Below are 19,587 nucleotides of genomic sequence, written 5' to 3'. Positions count from 1 at the left end.
GGGTGCCCGCAAGGGGCAGATTAGGGTCTGATCTGATGGGTAACAGTGACAGGTGGTGATAGGGGGTGATTGATGGGTAATTAGTGGGTGTTTAGGGTAGAGAACAGATGTAAACACTGCACTTGGGAGGTGATCTGACGTCGGATCTGCGGGCGATCTATTGGTATGGGTGGGTGATCAGATTGCCCGCAAGGGGCAGGTTAGGGGCTGATTGATGGGTGGCAGTGACAGGGGGTGATTGATGGGTGATTGACAGGTGATCAGGGGGATAGATGCATACAGTACACAGGGGGGGGGGGGGGTCTGGGGAGAATCTGAGGGGTGGGGGGTGATCAGGAGGGGGCAGGGGGGGGGGTAAAAAAAAAATAGCGTTGACAGATAGTGACAGGGAGTGATTGATGGGTGATTAGGGGGGTGGTTGGGTGCATACAGGGGTCTGGGTGGTGGGCAGGGGGGGGTCTGAGGGGTGCTGTGGGCGATCTGGGGCGGGGGGGGGGGAAATCAGTGTGCTTGGGTGCAACATAGGGTGGCTGCAGCCTGCCCTGGTGGTCCCTCGGACATTGGGACCACCAGGGCAGGAGGCAGCCTGTATAATACACTTTGTAAACATTACAAAGTGTATTATACACTTTGTATGCGGCGATCCGGGTGCTAGTAACCCGCCGGCGCTTCCGAACGGCCGGCGGGTTACGGCGCGAGGTGGGCGGAGCCAGTCCCTGGCGGCCGATCGCATCACGAATGACGCGATCGCGCCGCCCATGTCCCTACAAGGACCGCCGCCATTTATCAATACGGCGGTCCTTGCGGGGTCCACTTCCCGGCCGCCAATTGTCTATACGGCGGTCGGGAAGTGGTTAAAGGGAGGGTTCACTGTAAAATTAAAATACTAATCCACTTACCTGGGGCTTCCTCCAGCCCGTGGCAGGCAGGACGTGCCCTCGACGCGACTCCGCAGGCTCCCGTTCTTCTCCGGTGGCTCACCCGACCTGGCCAGGCCGGCTTCCAGGTCAAGCTCCTGTGCGCTCCGTGCGTCTCACGCCGTTGCGCTGATGTCATCGGACATCCTCTAGGCTGTACTGCGCAGGCGCAGTAGTTCTGCGCAGGCGCAGTACAGTCCGTAGGACGTTGATGGCGTCAGCGCGACCGCGAGACGCACGTTGGAGTGCACAAGAGCTCGACCTGGAAGCCGGCCTGGCCAGGTCGGGTGAGCCACCAGAGAAGACTAGGAGCCTCCGGAGCCGCGTCGAGGGCACGTCCTGCCTGCCACGGGCTGGAGGAAGCCCCAGGTAAGTGGATTAGTATTTTTATTTTTTTAAACATATCCGTGGATCTCTCCTTTAAGTGACTGGGGTTCAAATTCACTAATGGGGCGGAGACACAAACAGCCAATCAGATTTCTTTGCTGGATAAACTGCTTCCAGTCGGTCATGACCTTGACTGTTTGTGGAGAGGGGCGGAGTCACAAACCGCCACTCTGATTTGTTTAATTTCTATGGGCATATACAAATTATTTATGCCAAAGCTCACAAACTTGGTCATTGAGTAGTTGTGTGTTATGGTGCCCACACATGGTACAATTTTTCATTTTTTTTTCAATTTAGATAATTTTGTTCCATTATTCCGTTAGATCGAATATAAAGATTTTTCCAACACGTCCGATTGGATTCTTATTGAAAAAATTGGATAATCGATTCTTTTTTCTTGATCGAAAAAAAAGATTCTTTTAACTACTTAAAGACCGCCCCACGCCAATGGGCGTGAACGCGGCGGCAGCCCCAGGACCGCCTAATGCCAATTGGCGTCAAGTCCTGGGGCTGCAGTTTCCCAGGGAATGGCCGCGCGCATGCGCGATCGTTCCCTGCCGCTTCACGGAATGGAATTCTTGTAAACGTAAGGGGAAAGAAATCCCCTTTGTTTACAAGCGTACAGCGCTGCTGGGGGCCGCAGCGCTGTACGAGATTGGCGATCCTCTGCCTCTGATTGGCCGGGGAGCGCCGTCCTATCATAGGCTGATGCCTATGAGAGGCGGAACAGGACGGATCGCCGTCCTGTTCCAAATCTGTTCACGGAGGGGAGAAGGGGAGATAGGAGGGATGGAGAGAGAGCCTCATAGAGGCGAAGAAAAAAACAAACAAAAACAAAGTGCTGCAGCGATCGGATCCCTCCGGCGGCATGTCCCCTTAGGGACAAAAAAAGGAGGTGAGTCCGATCGCTGGGCTCCCAAGCTGGGCTGTGCAGGAGGCTGAAAAGCCTGCACAGCCCAGTACTTCAGATAATGGCCTGGTCTTTAGGGGGGTAGCACTGTGGGCGGCGAGTGGTTAAACTTTCATTCGATGATTTTGGTCGAAACTTTAACGTTTTTATTGTAGCGTGTATGGGCATTTTTAGGGTTAGGAAAAGTGAGCCGAGCCGACACCAGCCAAATACATACCCGGGCAACGCCGGGTCATCAGCTAGTTTTATAATATTATATAACAGGGTGCTAGTCTACTTTTGGGGGCTCAGCAGAAAAACCTCATAGGGAACAGTTCATCAATAACCACACCCTCTACAGGTGTGGATGTAGTTTACTACAACCTATCTGAAACCTAGTAATTTGAGAGGGTGCTGTCCACCCAATTACTTTAGCAGAATTGAGGTTTCTTGCAGGTTCCCTTAAAGTAGACTAGGGCCATGTGACAGAACACTCAAAACCATTCCAGCTCTGAAGTAAAAAACGGTGTCGATAATTTTTAACGGTTTCCGTGTTGTGATAAAAAGGAAGAATATTTTCACATTGACAATGTATGTTTTTCTCTAAGGATTTGTAGGGATTATGGATTTGAGGCAGGATAGGCAAAATGTGTTATTAAGGCTACGTTCACATCATCAAATGCGGATGGCCGTGCAATCGGAACGCAACGCGTACGAACTTACGCCATCTGCGTTTGTATGTGTTGCATGGCGTCAGCCAAACGTTTTGTTAAAAAATGTGTGCAGCATGCATTATCGAACATAAAAAATTTTTCCAACATGTCCGAACGGATTTTTATAGAGAAAAACTGATAATCATTTTTTTTCTTGATCCAAAAAAAAAAATTATTTCGACTTTCATTTGATTTGATCGGTTTGGAAGTTTAAATGGGAAAATCAAATGTTTTTATTGTACCGTGTATGGGAACTATTACGTTTTTTTGTTTCATTAGCTCATCTTTCAAAGTAAAGCAACTTCCTTTTAATATCTCATGCCATATAGAAACATTGTCTGCAGTGAAATTAAATGTATCTCATGCCATATAGAAACATTGTGGCCTCAATTCATAAAAGGCTTTGCGGTAAAAAAAAATCTGGGAGGGAAAATACAGCATTCGGTATTTTAGACCTTTGTGTGCTAATTCATAAAGATTTTGACAGCTGCCTTTGAAGTTCGGTAAATTATCGCAGCCCATTGGGCTCAATTCTGTTAGCTCTGTGAGGTAAATATTTTTGGTAGGTAAAATACCTCATGAGGTATTTTCCTCTTCTTTTATTCATTCTGAAAGATTTTTCTCCATTTCACAACATGAGGTAAAACATGTGGTAAAACATTTGGTAAAACATGAGGTAAATGCATAGAGTGAGGTAAAACATGAGGTATTTCAGTGGTAAGCCTGCAGCAAATAAGTAATAGGCCTCGATTCATAAGTGCTGTCGAGCGGGGAAACACCGCTGTCGGTATTTCCGCCTTCAGGGTGGTAATTTATAAAAATGTAGCTAGATGTGACAGGCGTGCGGAGATATTCCGCTGTAGGCAGGCGTTAGGCTGTCGGGAGACATGCGGAAACAGGAGAAGCAGGCGGAATCCCTCCGTGCGGTGTTCTCTCTGCAGCTGCTTGGGAGGTCTGTCCCATTCACTGCACTGTATTCCGCACGCTTCTCGCCACATCAGAGGTAGCGGTAATACCCGTCCGCATACCGCTACCTCTAATCTTTATGAATTGACTACTTGTTACTTTTGCTATGATAATCACCGCGCAAGGCGGTGATTTATCACTCTGCTCGCGAAAGTCGGCTTTTCATGCGGAAAAAACCTTTATGAATAAAGATTCTGCTGTGTGGTCGGTAAAGTGTGCCGTTTTCAGCATTCCCGCATGCGGGAATGCTTTATGAATCGAGGCCTTAGTCTTTAATTGTCTTCCATAAGTTAGGATAGTCTTTGGAAGATTTTTTTTTTTTTTTTTTTTTTTTTTGAGGGAAGGTGTATTTGATTATGTAGCAACCTATGAAAAGTAAATTTATAGGCATCCATTACAAAAAAAATAAATAAATCCAGCTCATTTAGCTTTAGAGGCTGGGGGGGGGGGTGGTAGGAGCACTTTTAGAGGCTGGGGGAGGGGTGGTCAGAGCACTTTTAGAGGCTGGGGGGGGTCAGCACTTTTAGACACTGGGGGTGTGAGTACTTTTACTTTTAGAGGCTGGGGGTCTGGAGGGGGGGTTACAGCACTTTTACTTTTAGAGGCTGCTGGGGGGGGGGGCCTCGGAGCACTTTTAACCAGAGGAGGAGGGGGGGGAGAAATCGGTGTTTGCCGCAGTTTTACTTATTTTTTTTTTAAATAGAGGCTGTGGGTTGGAGCATTTTTACTTTTTTTGTCCAACCAGAGGTTGGGGAATGGCAATGTTTAGGGGGGGGGGGGGGCAGCAGATGAAGGATTGTACAGAGTTTGGAGCACTTTTTTCTTTTTAAAAACAAAATGGAAGCTGGGGCTGGGGGGGATTGTTGGTCAGATCACTTTTTCTTATTTCAGCAAAATATGGGGGCCCTGAACACAGAACAGGCTGAAAAGGCTCCATGTTATGTGACAGATATCACAATTCTGTCACAGCACTGCATTTATCATGTGGTAGAGGTCAGGGCAGTTTCTAGGCTAAATTTCACCCAGGGCGAGGGTGTAAAAATCGCCCCCCCCCCCCTTCCCCGCCATGGAGCCAGGTATAGGTGCCCACAGTTTAGGTTAGCTATGTAGGTGCCACCAGTATGAATTAGATAGGTAGGTGCCTACAGTATAGGTTTGGTAGGTAGGTGCCTGCAGTATAGGTTTGGTAGGTAGGTGCCTGCAGTATAGGTTAGATAGGTACCTAGGTTATATAGGTAGGTGCCTGCAATATAGATAGGTAGCTTAGATAGGTAGGTGACTGCAGTATAGCTTAGATAGGTAGGTGACAGTATAGGTTAGATAGGTAGGTAGGTGACTGCAGTATAGGTTAGATAGGTAGGTGCCTGCTGTATAGGTTAGATAGGTAAGTGCTTGCAGTATAGGTTTGGAAGGTAGGTGCCTGCAGTATAGGTTTGGTAGGTAGGTGCCTGCAGTATAGGTTTGGTAGGTGTCTGCAGTATAGGTTAGATAGGTAGGTGACTGCAGTATAGCTTAGATAAGTAGGTGCCAGTATAGGATAGATAGGTAGGTGACTGCAGTATAGGTTAGATAGGTAAGTGCTTGCAGTATAGCTTACGTAGGTAGGTACCTGCAGTATAGCTTAGGTAGGTGACTGCAGTATAGCTTAGATAAGTAGGTGCCAGTATAGGATAGATAGGTAGGTGACTGCAGTATAGCTTAGGTAGGTGACTGCAGTATAGTTTAGATAAGTAGGTGCCAGTATAGGTTAGATAGGTAGGTGACTGCAGTATAGGATAGATAGGTAGGTGACTGCAGTATAGGTTAGGTAGGTGCAGTAGTATAGATTAGGTAGGTAGGTGCTGCAGTATAGATTAGGTAGGTGCTGCAATATAGAGTAGGTAGGTAGGTGCTGCAGTATAGATTACGTAGGTAGGTGCTGCAGTATAGATTAGGTAGGTAGGTAGGTAGGTGCTGCAGTATAGAGTAGGTAGGTAGGTAGGTAGGTGCTGCAGTATAGATTAGGTAGGTGCTGAAGTATAGAGTAGGTAGGTAGGTGCTGCAGTATAGATTAGGTAGGTAGGTGCTGCAGTATAGATTAGGTAGGTAGGTAGGTGCTGCAGTATAGATTAGGTAGGTAGGTAGGTAGGTAGGTGCTGCAATATAGAGTAGGTAGGTAGGTGCTGCAGTATAGATTAGGTAGGTAGTTGCTGCAGTATAGATTAGGTAGGTAGGTGCTGCAGTATAGAGTAGGTAGGTAGGTGCTGCAGTATAGATTAGGTAGGTGCTGCAGTATAGATTAGGTAGGTAGGTGCTGCAATATAGAGTAGGTAGGTAGGTGCTGCAGTATAGATTAGGTAGGTAGGTAGTTGCTGCAGTATAGATTAGGTAGGTAGGTAGGTGCTGCAGTATAGAGTAGGTAGGTAGGTGCTGCAGTATAGATTAGGTAGGTAGGTGCTGCAGTATAGATTAGGTAGGTAGGTAGGTAGGTGCTGCAGTATAGAGTAGGTAGGTAAGTGCTGCAGTATAGATTAGGTAGGTGCTGCAGTATAGATTAGGTAGGTAGGTGCTGCAGTATAGCGTAGGTAGGTAGGTAGGTGCTGCAGTATAGCGTAGGTAGGTGCTGCAGTATAGAGTAGGTAGGTAGGTGCTGCAGTATAGATTAGGTAGGTAGGTAGGTAGGTGCTGCAGTATAGGTTAGGTAGGTAGGTAGGTAGGTGCTGCAGTATAGGTTAGGTAGGTAGGTGCTGCAGTATAGGTTAGGTAGGTAGGTGCTGCAGTATAGATTAGGTAGGTAGGTAGGTGCTGCAGTATAAATTAGGTAGGTGTTGCAGTATAGATTAGGTAGGTAGGTGCTGCAGCATAGAGTAGGTAGGTAGGTGCTGCAGTATAGATTAGGTAGGTAGGTAGGTGCTGCAGTATAGAGTAGGTAGGTAGGTAGGTGCTGCAGTATAGAGTAGGTAGGTAGGTAGGTGCTGCAGTATAAATTAGGTAGGTGTTGCAGTATAGATTAGGTAGGTAGGTGCTGCAGCATAGAGTAGGTAGGTAGGTGCTGCAGTATAGATTAGGTAGGTAGGTAGGTGCTGCAGTATAGAGTAGGTAGGTAGGTAGGTGCTGCAGTATAGAGTAGGTAGGTAGGTAGGTGCTGCAGTATAGATTAGGTAGGTAGGTAGGTGCTGCAGTATGGGCCTCAGAGTTACACAAAAAAGCAATATTTTTATTAAAATTATTTGATACTGCAGCCTGCAGGACAGAGAGCGCCCCCGCCCCTCCCCCCTCTCTGATAGCGGCCACACAGAGGCAAAGTCAGGTCACCAGCGCAGGTGAGCAGCAGCCAGCAGCAGGTCACTTACTGTCTGTGACCACCTGCTGAACGAGAGGCGCCGATCCAGCCAGGCCCGGGGAGAAAGCACGCAGGGCGGGTCACCAGGAGGGGGACCACAAACGCATCACCCCGGGAAGACAGCCAGTACAGTACTCCGCCTCCTCCTCCATCGGCACTCTGCCTGGCCTGCACGTCGTGTCATCACGTGGTGGTGACGCACATGACGTCAGAGCGGAAAAAGAATGAAGCAGGACGCCCAGGAGGAGTGTGGGAAGGTCGCATTGTGATCGCGCTGGCGTACACCGCGCATCACTTGCTCAGCGGCTCCCGCAGTGTCTCTCCCTGTCGGCGCCCCCCTTCCTTCACATGCAATCTGCGCTCAGTGCGGTCGCCCGGCCCGCACGGTGATAAAAACGGCCCTGGTAGAGGTAGGTCTAATTATGTGAGGTAAAAGACATGCAAACACGCACCTTATTTTACTTCAGAATTCAAGTGTGAGGTATTTTACTACTAAATACCACACATTTTTAGTAGAATATTACCGCATGAATTACCTCATGAAATTACATGAGGTAAAACTTTACTTAAAGAGACCCCTAGGTGGGTTTGAAGAATATTATCTGCATACAGAGGCTGGATCTGCCTATACAGCCCAGCCTCTGTTGCTATCCCAAACCCCCCTAAGGTCCCCCTGCACTCTGCAATCCCTCATAAATCACAGCCACACTGCTGACAAACAGCTTGTCAGAGCTGGCTGTGTTTATCTCTATAGTGTCAGTCTGCTGCTCTCCCGCCTCCTGCAGAACTCCAGTCCCCGCCTGCATCCCTTCCCTCCCTGCTGATTGGAGGGAAGGGACGGGGGCAGAGACTGGAGCTATGAAGGAGGCGGGGGAGCAGCTGAGACTGACAACTACAGATGTAAACACAGCCTCACATCATGGCAGTGATTTATGAGGGATTGCAGAGTGCAGGGGGACCTTAGTGGGGTTTGGGATAGCAACAGAGGCTGGGCTGTATAGGCAGATCCAGCCTCTGTATGCAGATAACATTCTTTAAACACACCTCGGTTTCTCTTTAAAGAGACACTGAAGCGAAAAAAAATATATGATATAATGAATTGGTTGTGTACTATGAATAATTACTAAAAGATTAGCAGCAAAGAAAATATTCTCATATTTTTATTTTCAGGTATATAGTGTTTTTTATAACATTGCATCATTCTCTAATATGTGCAGATTACACAACACTCAGCATTCAAAATGATTCTTTCAGAGCAGTCTGTGAACTAATGACCTCTCCTATGGCAGAGGAAAAGTAAAAAAATTAACTAACAGTTGAGATAATAAAAGTCAGAAAACAGCCCTCTCCACGACTTTGAAAGTCATAGAGCTTAATGGCTTTTTTTGTATAGAGATAACAACTGGAGTTTCTTAAATCCTCCTGTTCTGGAAACAATTAGACTGATGTATCTGATCTTAATGTTTTATTTCTTAGCTGTACTACACATACAAATCATAATATCATAAATTTTTTTTCCGCTTCAGTGTCTCTTTAACCACTTAAGCCCGAAGGGTTGAAATTTTTTTACATCCGAGCAACTTTCACCCCCCAATTATTTGCCAATAACTTTATCACTACTCATCACAATTAATTGATCTATATCTTGTTTTTTCCGCCACCAATTAGGCTTTCTGTGGGTGGTATATTTTGCTAAGAGCCACTTTACTGTAAATGCATTTTAACAGGAAGAATAAGAAAAAAATGGAAAAAATTCATTATTTCTCAGTTTTCAGCCATTATAGTTTTAAAATAATACATGCCTCCATAATTAAAACTCACAAATTGTATTTGCCCATATGCCCCGGGTATTTCACCATTAAAATTATGTCCCTATCACAATGTATGGCGACAATATTTTATTTGGAAATAAAGGTGCATTTTTTCCGTTTTGCGTCCATCACTGTTTAGAAGCCCATAATTTATTAAATCATATTGATATACTCCTTTGACATGAATATTTAAAAAGTTCAGACCCTTAGGTAACTATTTATGTTTTTTTTTTTTTTTTATTATTGTAATTTTTTTTTTTTTTTTAATTTAAACTTGTATGTGGGTATTTTTTGGTGTGGGAGGTAAACAGGGTTTTTTTTTTAATATATTTATAGGTTTATTCTTAAAACTTTTTTTTTTTTGGGTGTAATTTGCTATTTGGCCACAAGATGGCCAGAATCAAAAAGTCCTGGGAGCGATCGATCTCGCTCCCAGGCAGAAGAAAGGAGACCAGAGCTCAGAAAAGCCGCAGCGTCTGAAGAGACGCTGTCGGCTTTTCTCCGGGGGGGGGGGGTCCGATCAGCGAAAGGGATTTATAATCCCTTTCACTGATCGGTGGGCTAGCGGCCAGCAGCGGGGGCGCGCACGGGGGGGGCCCGCGGGCGCGCGCGCGACCCGCGGGAGTGCGCGCAGCCCAACTGGACGAGAAATCTCGTCCAGTTGGGCTTAAGTGGTTAAACTACCAGAATTCAAAAGTTGATTTCCCTCATGAGGTAAACCCAATTCCATGAGGTAATTATTTTCTAAACACTACCAGAATTGAGTCCAATAGCGGTACAGCAGAAGTGTGGCGATATGTCTTTTGTTACAAGCTGTAATTACGGTTTCCTGCAGAGACTTCGGCTCCCTGCACAGATGACTCACACAGACTTCGGCTCCCTGCACAGACTCACAGAGACTTTGGCTCCCTGCACTTTGCATTGTTAAGACCTCACCAGAGCTGTCGGTAACGTGTTAAGACCTCACCAGAGGTGTTGGTAATTATCGTCTGGCTTACTGCTTGTTGAAGGCTTTATGAATTGACTGACAATTTACTGACATGTGTTGGAGGTAACATACTCCATATGATCCGCACCATCCAAATAGTAAATTTTATTAGCTCTTGAAAACATGATACAAAAGTATAAAAAGTTCATAAGTGGGTCTGTGCAAGGTGATGACGCACAGGCGTTTCGGGCCATAACAGGTCCTTTCTCAAATCATGACCAGCCCACAATGATTTCAAGTCCATAAGCAACTCTTTTTATAGCCCCCAAGAGGACCACAAGGAAAACTGCCTCATTGACATACATGCATATTCATATATCTCAAAGACCAATCAGATCTCAAGTTGGTTACACAAGAAATTTTCATATAGTAACACAGTAGGTAAGTATGTCATAATACCCTCATCTCACCATAAATGTATGTATATACATTCATAACCTGCACTGGAATACTCTCCATGTGGACTCCCATGTTAAAAACACGAGAAGAACCAAAGTTGTAAGTCGGATCATTGTATCCAATACCAGGAGTGCCTACTGCGTCCGCAGTAGAACTGTTTCCAATCACTGCGTGTCCTCCACCCTGCTCCACCTCCACGCTAGACAAGCTGCCAATAGCAAGTGGCCAAAGAGATCGTAGAGGCGTGTCCAGGACCTAGGCTGCAGGAAGCGCCGACCAATAGGGGAACGCATTGTCAGCCAATAGAATGGCCATAAACAGTGTCCGCCGGGCGTCAAGGCAGCAATTGAGCCAATGACAGCTCGGCCGACAGGCAGCGTCCGCTCGCCGCAGTCTAGGGAACACGTGACTGCATAAGACAGTATCCCGTGACTCCCATAGCCAATACCCACGGGGCCTACAGCGTCCGCAATTACAAATAGCAAATCCCAGTGTCCTATCCAAGACACAGGTTGCAGAGGGTGCCAGCCAATGGGGAACATACTCCCAGCCAATAAAATGGCCGCCGGCAGCGTCCGCTGGATGTCTTGGCACCATATAAGCCAATAGCATCCCAGCCGGCAACATCCGCCCTATCTTGACATATCTAGATGCACAATTGCAAAGCACAGTGTCACGTGATCTCGAAAGGCCAATACCCACAGGGCCTACAGCGTCCGCTTGCGGAGCAGGGTAAAGCCCAGTGTAACGTGAGGAGCGTGTAGACACGGAGAACCGCGTCCCACGCTACTCACTAGACGGCAACATCCACATACCCCATAGGTCAGTCGACACATCCCATGGCAGCATGTCCTGTAAAACCCCGCCCATATGCAAATTAGCCATGTGGAGATGGAAACAGTCAGGAGCACACTCAGATCGGAATCAAATTCCACAAGTGACTATATCATAAATGTTATACGACAGTTAGAAGACCCAGGGGCACTCACCCCTAAGTAAATAAATTATCAATTCTCAACCAACTCCTCATTAATCCCTAATGTGGACAAGCAAAAATATGCATAACATCAAATAACGGCAGTAAGGTCATAGTCCCTATTGAGGCCTTTGGGTTCCCAGGTGTCCAGTTTATTAATCCAATAAAACTCTCTTAAAGCCAACTATTTGTGCCTATCTCCCCCTCTCCTTGGATATGGTATCCCTTCAATCACCTGGACCCGTAGTTGTGACAGGGAGTGGTTCTGTTTGCAAAAATGGTTAGATACAGTTAAATCCCTATTTCTATTCCTGATATTTGATTTGTGGGAAGCTATAGTCTTTCAAGGGTTGGGTTGTTTTCCCCACATAACCCAGACCACAGGGACATTTAAGTAAGTAAATAACAAAGCGGGAATTGCAATTATACAACCCCTTAATTTTATATTTAGTCCCTCGGCTGGGGTGGGTAAAGACACCCCCCTAGACCATATAGCTACACAAGTGGCAATTTAAACATGGATAATTGCCATTCCTTCTGGCAGTCATCTCCTCTATGGGACCCAGGTCATTCCTCATCAATTTGTCCCTGAGTGATGGGGCTCTTTTGTAAGAAAAAAAGTGGATAGTCATGGAACTCTTTCACTGTTGGAAGGCCCTGTCTCAGAATGGGCCAGTGTTTATTAATAATATGTGCAATTCTGTCCGATAGCACATTATATGTCATCACACATGGAATTCTTTCTGATATCCCCAGTCTAATTGCACCCCTTTTCCTACCCATGTGGCCTCTAGATTTAAATTTGAAATCCTCCCTCAAACAGAATGAAGGATACTTCCTCGCCAGAAATTTATATTTCATCTCATCTAAGCGTTTTTCTCTCAGCTCAGTGTTATCCACTATTCTGGCTATACGTTTAAATTGTCCCTTGGGTATGTTATATATAGTGTGAGGTGGATGAAATGATTCAAAATGAAGGATAGAGTTCCTATCTGTTTCTTTGATAAACAAGTCGGTTACCAACCTACCACCCTCCTTCATGACCAATGTGTCTAGAAAACTGACTCTCCGCTGGTCAGCATGGACGGTGAGCTGTATATTTACTTAAACTACCAGAATTCAAAGTTGATTTCCCTCATGAGGTAAACCCAATTCAATGAGGTAATTATTTACTAAACACTACCAGAATTGAGCCCATTATGTCTGCAGTGAAATTAAATGTACTTGTCAGGGCCTCCAGTATCCACCAATTTCCTCTCAGCACTTATGTCCCAATCTCCTCCACATGCTTCACCCTGTGTGGGGCAACCCTGCTCAGCCCAGAGGCAACAAGTGTGTCACCCCAGCACTCTGTTACACCCAGGCCTTTAACCACTTCAGCAGTTTTTCACCTTATGCATCCGAGTGTAATGCCTGGCAGATCTCCTGCTTTCTTTCAGCCACTATACCCCAATCTATTGTAACACCCAGGCCTTGTAGGATATAACGGCTGAGGCCGATAAAGCCAGAGTACCACCAGAGCAAAAAAGACTATGCAGCTGGGTGATATTAGGTAGTAGAGCAGAATGCTATTGTGGAGGAAGTTACACAGGTCACACTAGGAGCTATGAACAAGGGAGCAAGATTGCTCAGAGCGACCATCACTCTGAGCTTCTGATAACCACCACAAATAAACAAGACACAATGGTTGCACAGTACGACCGCAGCACTGAGCATCTGATGTTCACCACACTGAGTAACAAGGACAGACAACAGACAGACAGAATGCTTGCCAATCTAATCGTTGCACCAGTGATAGCAAGCATTCAAACTGGCATGGACAAGACAAACAGGAAGGAGCGTTACTAATAGCAACCGCAGCTTATAGTTACGTCCACAGGAACAGACAGATGGAATGCTTGCTAATCTAATCGCTGCCCCAGCGATAGCAAGCATCCACACTGGCACGGACAAGACAAATAGGAAGGAGCGTAACTAATAGCAACCGCAGCTTTTAGTTACGTCCACAGGAACAGGCCTAGCTGGAATACTGCCAGTCACCAATGTGGTGATGGCAGAATCTAAGCCAGGGGTAGGGAACCTATGGCTCGGGAGCCAGATGTGACTCTTTTGATGGCTACATCTGGCTCACAGACAAATCAGTAGGTGTTGATTCTTTAAGCTAGTGTGGCAGCGCATGTAAAATTTTCAAAGTAGGCATGCTACTACTGTAGCATGCACGAACTTACTTGCGCTCCTCCCAAAACGAACAGCTGCTCCAATGGTCCTAGCCTGGATCCTGTCAGGTCCAATGACTTTGTAGGACGAGATCGCTGCACTTTGATTGGCCCAATAGGCCGCTTGTCACTTGACAGGCAGCCTATCCGGCCAAAGTGCCAGGATCTCGTCCTACAAAGTGAATTAACCCCCAAGTCAGCTAGCTAATTGTACAAGCTGTTAGTTGGTATTTCTCCTGTCTGGCTCTCGGGGAAATTGCTGATGGTGCTGAAACCCAAGAGAAGCTGAAGATGTGTCTGACACTTCTGCTGCCCAGAGGATCAAACGTGAACACATCACCATGGCAATAGGGACGTGAGCCCTCTGCTGCGCATGCGCACTGTCCCAGTTTCAAACATATTGTATGGCTCTTACGGAAATACATTTTAAAATATGTGGCGTTTACGGCTCTCTTAGCCATAAACGTTCCTGACCCCTGATCTAAGCCATCAGGATCGGAAGGACTTCACTGTATCCCCGAGGGTACAGTCAACGTCCAAGCAAGAAAGACAAGGTTAAACAATGCAATACACAATTCACGTGAGGGACTCAGCAACCAGCTAAGGCAGAGCTGAAAGCTATGACGGGCAACATCTGAAAGGAGGAGCAGGCTTTTCTATGGACATCAGCCAATGAGAGCAGACATGCAAATTTGCACACAGCTTAATGGTAATCACTCAATCCTGTGCTAGTCTGATTGAAGGCTGCAAGCTGACAGCAGAAGGAAAGGATTCTCATTACAAATGCAAGCAATATTATGCAACAATATGCATGCAGGAATATTCAGAACTGCAACCAACAGGGCAGGCTACAGAAGGGATTCTGACACCAAGCAATTTTCACCTCCCATTCGTTTGCCAATACCTTTATCACAATGAATTGATCTATTTCTTTTTTTTCTGCCACTAATTAGGCTTTCTTTGGGTGGTACATTTTGCTAAGAATTATTTTTTTCTAAATGCATTTTAACAGGAATGATAAGAAAAAAATGGGAAAAAAATCATTTCTCAGTTTTCATCCATTATAGCTTTAAAATAATACATGATATCATAATTAAAATCCACGTATTTTATTTGCCTATTTGTCCCGGTTATTACACAATTTAAATTATGTCCCTATCACAATGTATGGCACCAATATTTTATTTGGAAATAAAGGAGCATTTTTTTCAGTTTTGTGTCCATCACTATTTACAAGCTTATAATTTAAAAAATATTAGTAATATATCCTCTTCTCATGCATATTAAAAATATCAGATCCTTAGGTAACTATTTATGTTTTGTTTTTGTTTTTATTGTAATTTATTTATTTTTTTTGAATTAAAAAAAATATTTGGGTTTTTGGAGTGTGGGGGGTAAACAGTTAATTTTAAATGTAGTAAATTGTATTTATAAAAATAAAAAAAATAAAAAAGTATGTAGATGTAGTTTTACTATTTGGCCACAAGATGGCCACAGTCAAAAACATTTTTTTTTAGTCCTGTAAGCGAGCGCTCTTGCTTACAGGATGTGAATGGAGGACGGGAAATTTTCCTTTTTCTTCAGAAAGATTGCTTCGGTCTTTCTATGGGGACTTAGATCAATGAATGGGAACTGTGTTCCCATTCATTGATCTCCAGGCTAACAGGTGGCGGCACAGGAGCGTGCAGGCGCACGCGTGATCACTCACGGGAGCGTACAGCAGCATTAGAGCAGCCTTTTGGATGTAGCTACGCCCAAAAGGCGAAAATGGTTAAGTGTCCAAGATATAAATGCTGAGGATTGGAAATCAATGACGTATTAGAAAACCCTTAAAGGGAACCTGAACTGAGTAAAATTATTTAAAATAAACACATGATATAGCTGCAAATGAATATTACACACTTACCTCGCCATCACTTCCTCTCAGAATCTCACCATTTGCTCCTTACAGTGATCCTTTCCAGTTCTGGCAATATTTTGTCAGAACTGAAATATACCAGTTGCTGTCAGTTAAATATCAGCTGCTGTCAGTTACAACTGGATGTGCAAGGTAATGTCCATGTTTCCCTATGGCTGAAGTGGATGATATTACAGTTTAACAGTGTGCTGACCAGGAAGCCGTTATGGGGTAATGGTCATTTTCACAATTGAGGACGAAGAATTCCATTGATCACAGTGGACAAACAGGACTCAGGAGAAGAGAAAGAGATTGATGAGTAGACTACACACAGAGCCGGATTAAGGCTAAATGGGGCCCTAAGCAAAGTAACTGATTTGGGCCCCCCTATCATGTCGTAATAGAATCAGAAGATGCAGCTGCACAGCAATATGTCGCACACACCGGGCAGCCGAGCTACTGGTTGCTATGGGCAACAGCACGCTTTCCTCTGTGGGTGCACAATGCAGGGAATAGCAGCGGCAAAATGCAGAGTGAGAGATGAATGGCTGGGACATTTGCACTCAGGGGCTGGGGCACCCCTGTGAAGAGGGCGCCAGATATCACAGCAGCACTTTCCCCCTGCATCTCCAGCCTGGCAATAGCAGAAAGCTCTGGACACCGCCAAACCGGAAGCCGTTCCCCAGACAGAATTACATAACCACTCCCACCACCGAACAACCAATTTCCTCCCAAACTAGACAGCCACCATGCAGCCTCCATCCCAGTGAATACGATAGTCCAGCAGAGAAGGCAGCCGCAGTGGGGGAGAATGACAGCACCAGATGAATCACATTCACCTATTGCGATCCAAGCAATAGAGGTCCCGTCATCCGGAGCCCATCTGTCTCCTCTAGAGTGCTGCCGCTCTGTTACTACTACTATTACTACTTCCTACTTCCTGTCTGATCTGAGAATCAGGAAGTTCAGAGCGAGCGGCTGCACTGTAGAAGAGACATATGGGTTTCAGATGACGGGATTTCTATTGCTTGGATCATGGATAGGTGAGTGAGCGTTTGCCATCTGCTGCTATCATTCTTGCTGCAGCTGTGGTTCTCTGTGGCAAGGGAGGGTGGAGTGGGCAGCGGCAGAGCGCACAGTAGCAGGAGGGGGACCTAGGAGGAGAGCCTGGCTCTGAAGACAATCAGCAGCGCACGGCATCATTTGACAAGACAAGACAAATAACATTTATATCGCGCTTTTCTCCTGGTGGACTCAAAGCGCCAGAGCTGCAGCCACTAGGACGCGCCCTATAGGCAGTAGCAGTGTTAGAGAGACTTGCCTACGGTCTCCTACTGAATAGGTGCTGGCTTACTGAACAGGCAGAGCTGAGATTCGAACCCTGGTCTCCTGTGTCAGCGGCAGAGCCCTTAAAGGTACTCCAAGCAGTGCCTGTGGGTATGCCTTTAAGCATACCCACAACTAATTCATTACATCCTCACACCTACCAGCATGATGTTTGTAATTATATCCCCCTGGGTTCCTTATATTTCATTGCATTGTGCTGAATCGAGCTGCCAACTTTGGAGAAAAGTCGTCCTGTGGCCGTGATTTCGATCGTGAAAATATCAAAAACTAAAAGGCATAGAGCAGCTGTTTATATATCATTGGAAAGAGGAGAAAAAGAGCTTTAAAATGATATGCATCTTTCCATAGTTACTGCACTGCTCAGAGTCCCTTTAACCATTATACCATCCAGCCACCGCTGACTTTGGAGAAAAGTCGTCCTGTGGCCGCGATTTCGATCGCGAAAATATCGAAAACTAAAAGGCATAGAGCAGCTGTTTATATATCATTGGAAAGAGGAGAAAGAGAGCTTTAAAATGATATGCATATTTCCATAGTTACTGCACTGCTCAGAGTCCCTTTAACCATTATACCATCCAGCCACCGCTGACTTTGGAGAAAAGTCGTCCTGTGGCCGCGATTTCAATCGCGAAAATATCGAAAACTAAAAGGCATAGAGCAGCCGTTTAGATATCATTGGAAAGAGGAGAAAGAGAGCTTTAAAATGATATGCATATTTCCATAGTTACTGCACTGCTCAGAGTCCCTTTAGCCATTATACCATCCAGCCACCTCTGACTTTGGAGAAAAGTCGTCCTGTGGCTGCAATTTCGATCGCGAAAATATCGAAAACTAAAAGGCATAGAGCAGCTGTTTATATATCATTGGAAAGAGGAGAAAGAGAGCTTTAAAATGATATGAATCTTTCCATAGCTACTGCACTGCTCAGAGTCCCTTTAACCATTATACCATCCAGCCACCGCTGACTTTGGAGAAAAGTCGTCCTGTGGCTGCGATTTCAATCGCGAAAATATCGAAAACTAAAAGGCATAGAGCAGCCGTTTAGATATCATTGGAAAGAGGAGAAAGAGAGCTTTAAAATGATATGCATCTTTCCATAGTTACTGCACTGCTCAGAGTCCCTTTAACCATTATACCATCCAGCCACCGCTGACAGGATGGCAAGGGCTGGTTTATGTGCTAATGGGGCCCCTTTGACTCTGAATGGGGCCCCAAGCGACTGCTTTTGTTGCCTGGTCGGTAATCCGGCCCTGACTACACAGGAGGTAATTATGACCTGTTTATGTTTATTTTGACTTTTAATTTTCAGTTCAAGTTCTCGTTAAGCAATGTCCATGAAAGTATAGTTCAAACAAAGAATCAGATGACAGTCTTACCAAGGTATAGTCCAACTCAAAGTTCAGAAGCAAGCAGGCACAGTACCACTCCAGTGCTTTTTTATTCACTATATTCCGATAGAATTATTGCGTTTCTCTGTGTGTGACACTCCTCAGCCCGCTGACACCCATAGTTGTGCACACTACTACTATTGTGGCCACATTAAGTTGCAGGTATAGTACCACTCCAGTGCATTATTTGTAGAAATGTACTGTGATTTCTGCCCTTTAGGGATTTAAAATCCGACTCTGTGTCAACTCCGTAATTTATGGTGGGACTTTTGGCATGGATCCCCCTCCAGCATACCACAGTCCAGGTGTTAGACCCTTTGAAACAACTTTTCCATCACTTCCCTGTAGGTTTTAAAATTCATCTGCCCATTGAAGTCTATGGCGGTTCGCATGTTCGCAAACATTTGCGGAAGTTCACGTCCGCGAACCCAAAATTTGATGTTCGCGACATCTCTATAATTTACCTCACTGCTTGGTGATTTCAGCTTTTCATGCGGTAACAGCCTTTACGAATTGACGTTTTCCTAAGTGCTCAGTAAAGTTAGCTGTTTTCTGCATTATCAAATGCGGTAATGTTTTATGAATCGAGGCCTTTACTTGGAAAATACCCCAGCCCACAGATGTTCCTAGGAAGTTAAAAACATACCGCTGTTATATTTTTTGTTGAAAGTAAACAAAATTTTGCAGGCTGAGAGAGGGTTCCCAAACCTTTCTTATGACTGTATATAAAAAAATATAAAAAAATCATGCTCAAATAACGTGGTAATATGCAAAAGTCCAGGTGCGGATGATGTTTTTCTTCTGAGCCCACCAATTTCAATCGTATGTGCGATTTCAGCTCTAGTAATAAGTGAAAACGATGTCATAATAGGCACTGCTGTGTATAAGTGGGTTAACTCTCTTTTGATGCGCTCTATGCCATGTTCCATCTCCTTACACTTCTGCATTCCAAACCGGAACTTTTGCTGTAAAGGCAGGAGCGTAAGAAGATGTAATGCGACATGGAGCACATAGGAAAGGAGGCAGTGACTTAGGTCACACATACACAACCTGTGCCCCGCACACAATCTTTCTGTTTGTGAGGTTATTCTTACTCATCCCCATTTAGTTTGGTATCTTTGGATTTTAGAAAACAAAAGTTTGCTTTCTTAAAACAAAGAATTTGCGATAATTCAGGTTGGAGTGACAAATTTACACCAAAATAGTGGCAATGCGACCTTAGTAGAGATGTCGCGAACCTCCGATTTTCGGTTCACGAACTTCCGCTGAAGGTTCGGTTCGCGGAAAAGTTTGCGAACCGCAATAGACTTCAATGAGGAGGCGAACTTTGAAAAATAGAAAAAATTATGCTGGCCACAAAAGTGATGGAAA

This window comes from Hyperolius riggenbachi, chromosome 3 (genome assembly GCF_040937935.1).
Source record: "Hyperolius riggenbachi isolate aHypRig1 chromosome 3, aHypRig1.pri, whole genome shotgun sequence".
In the NCBI taxonomy this organism is placed as follows: domain Eukaryota; kingdom Metazoa; phylum Chordata; class Amphibia; order Anura; family Hyperoliidae; genus Hyperolius; species Hyperolius riggenbachi.
The sequence above is the reverse complement of the archived record's forward strand: the minus strand, read 5'-3'. Positions refer to the sequence as shown.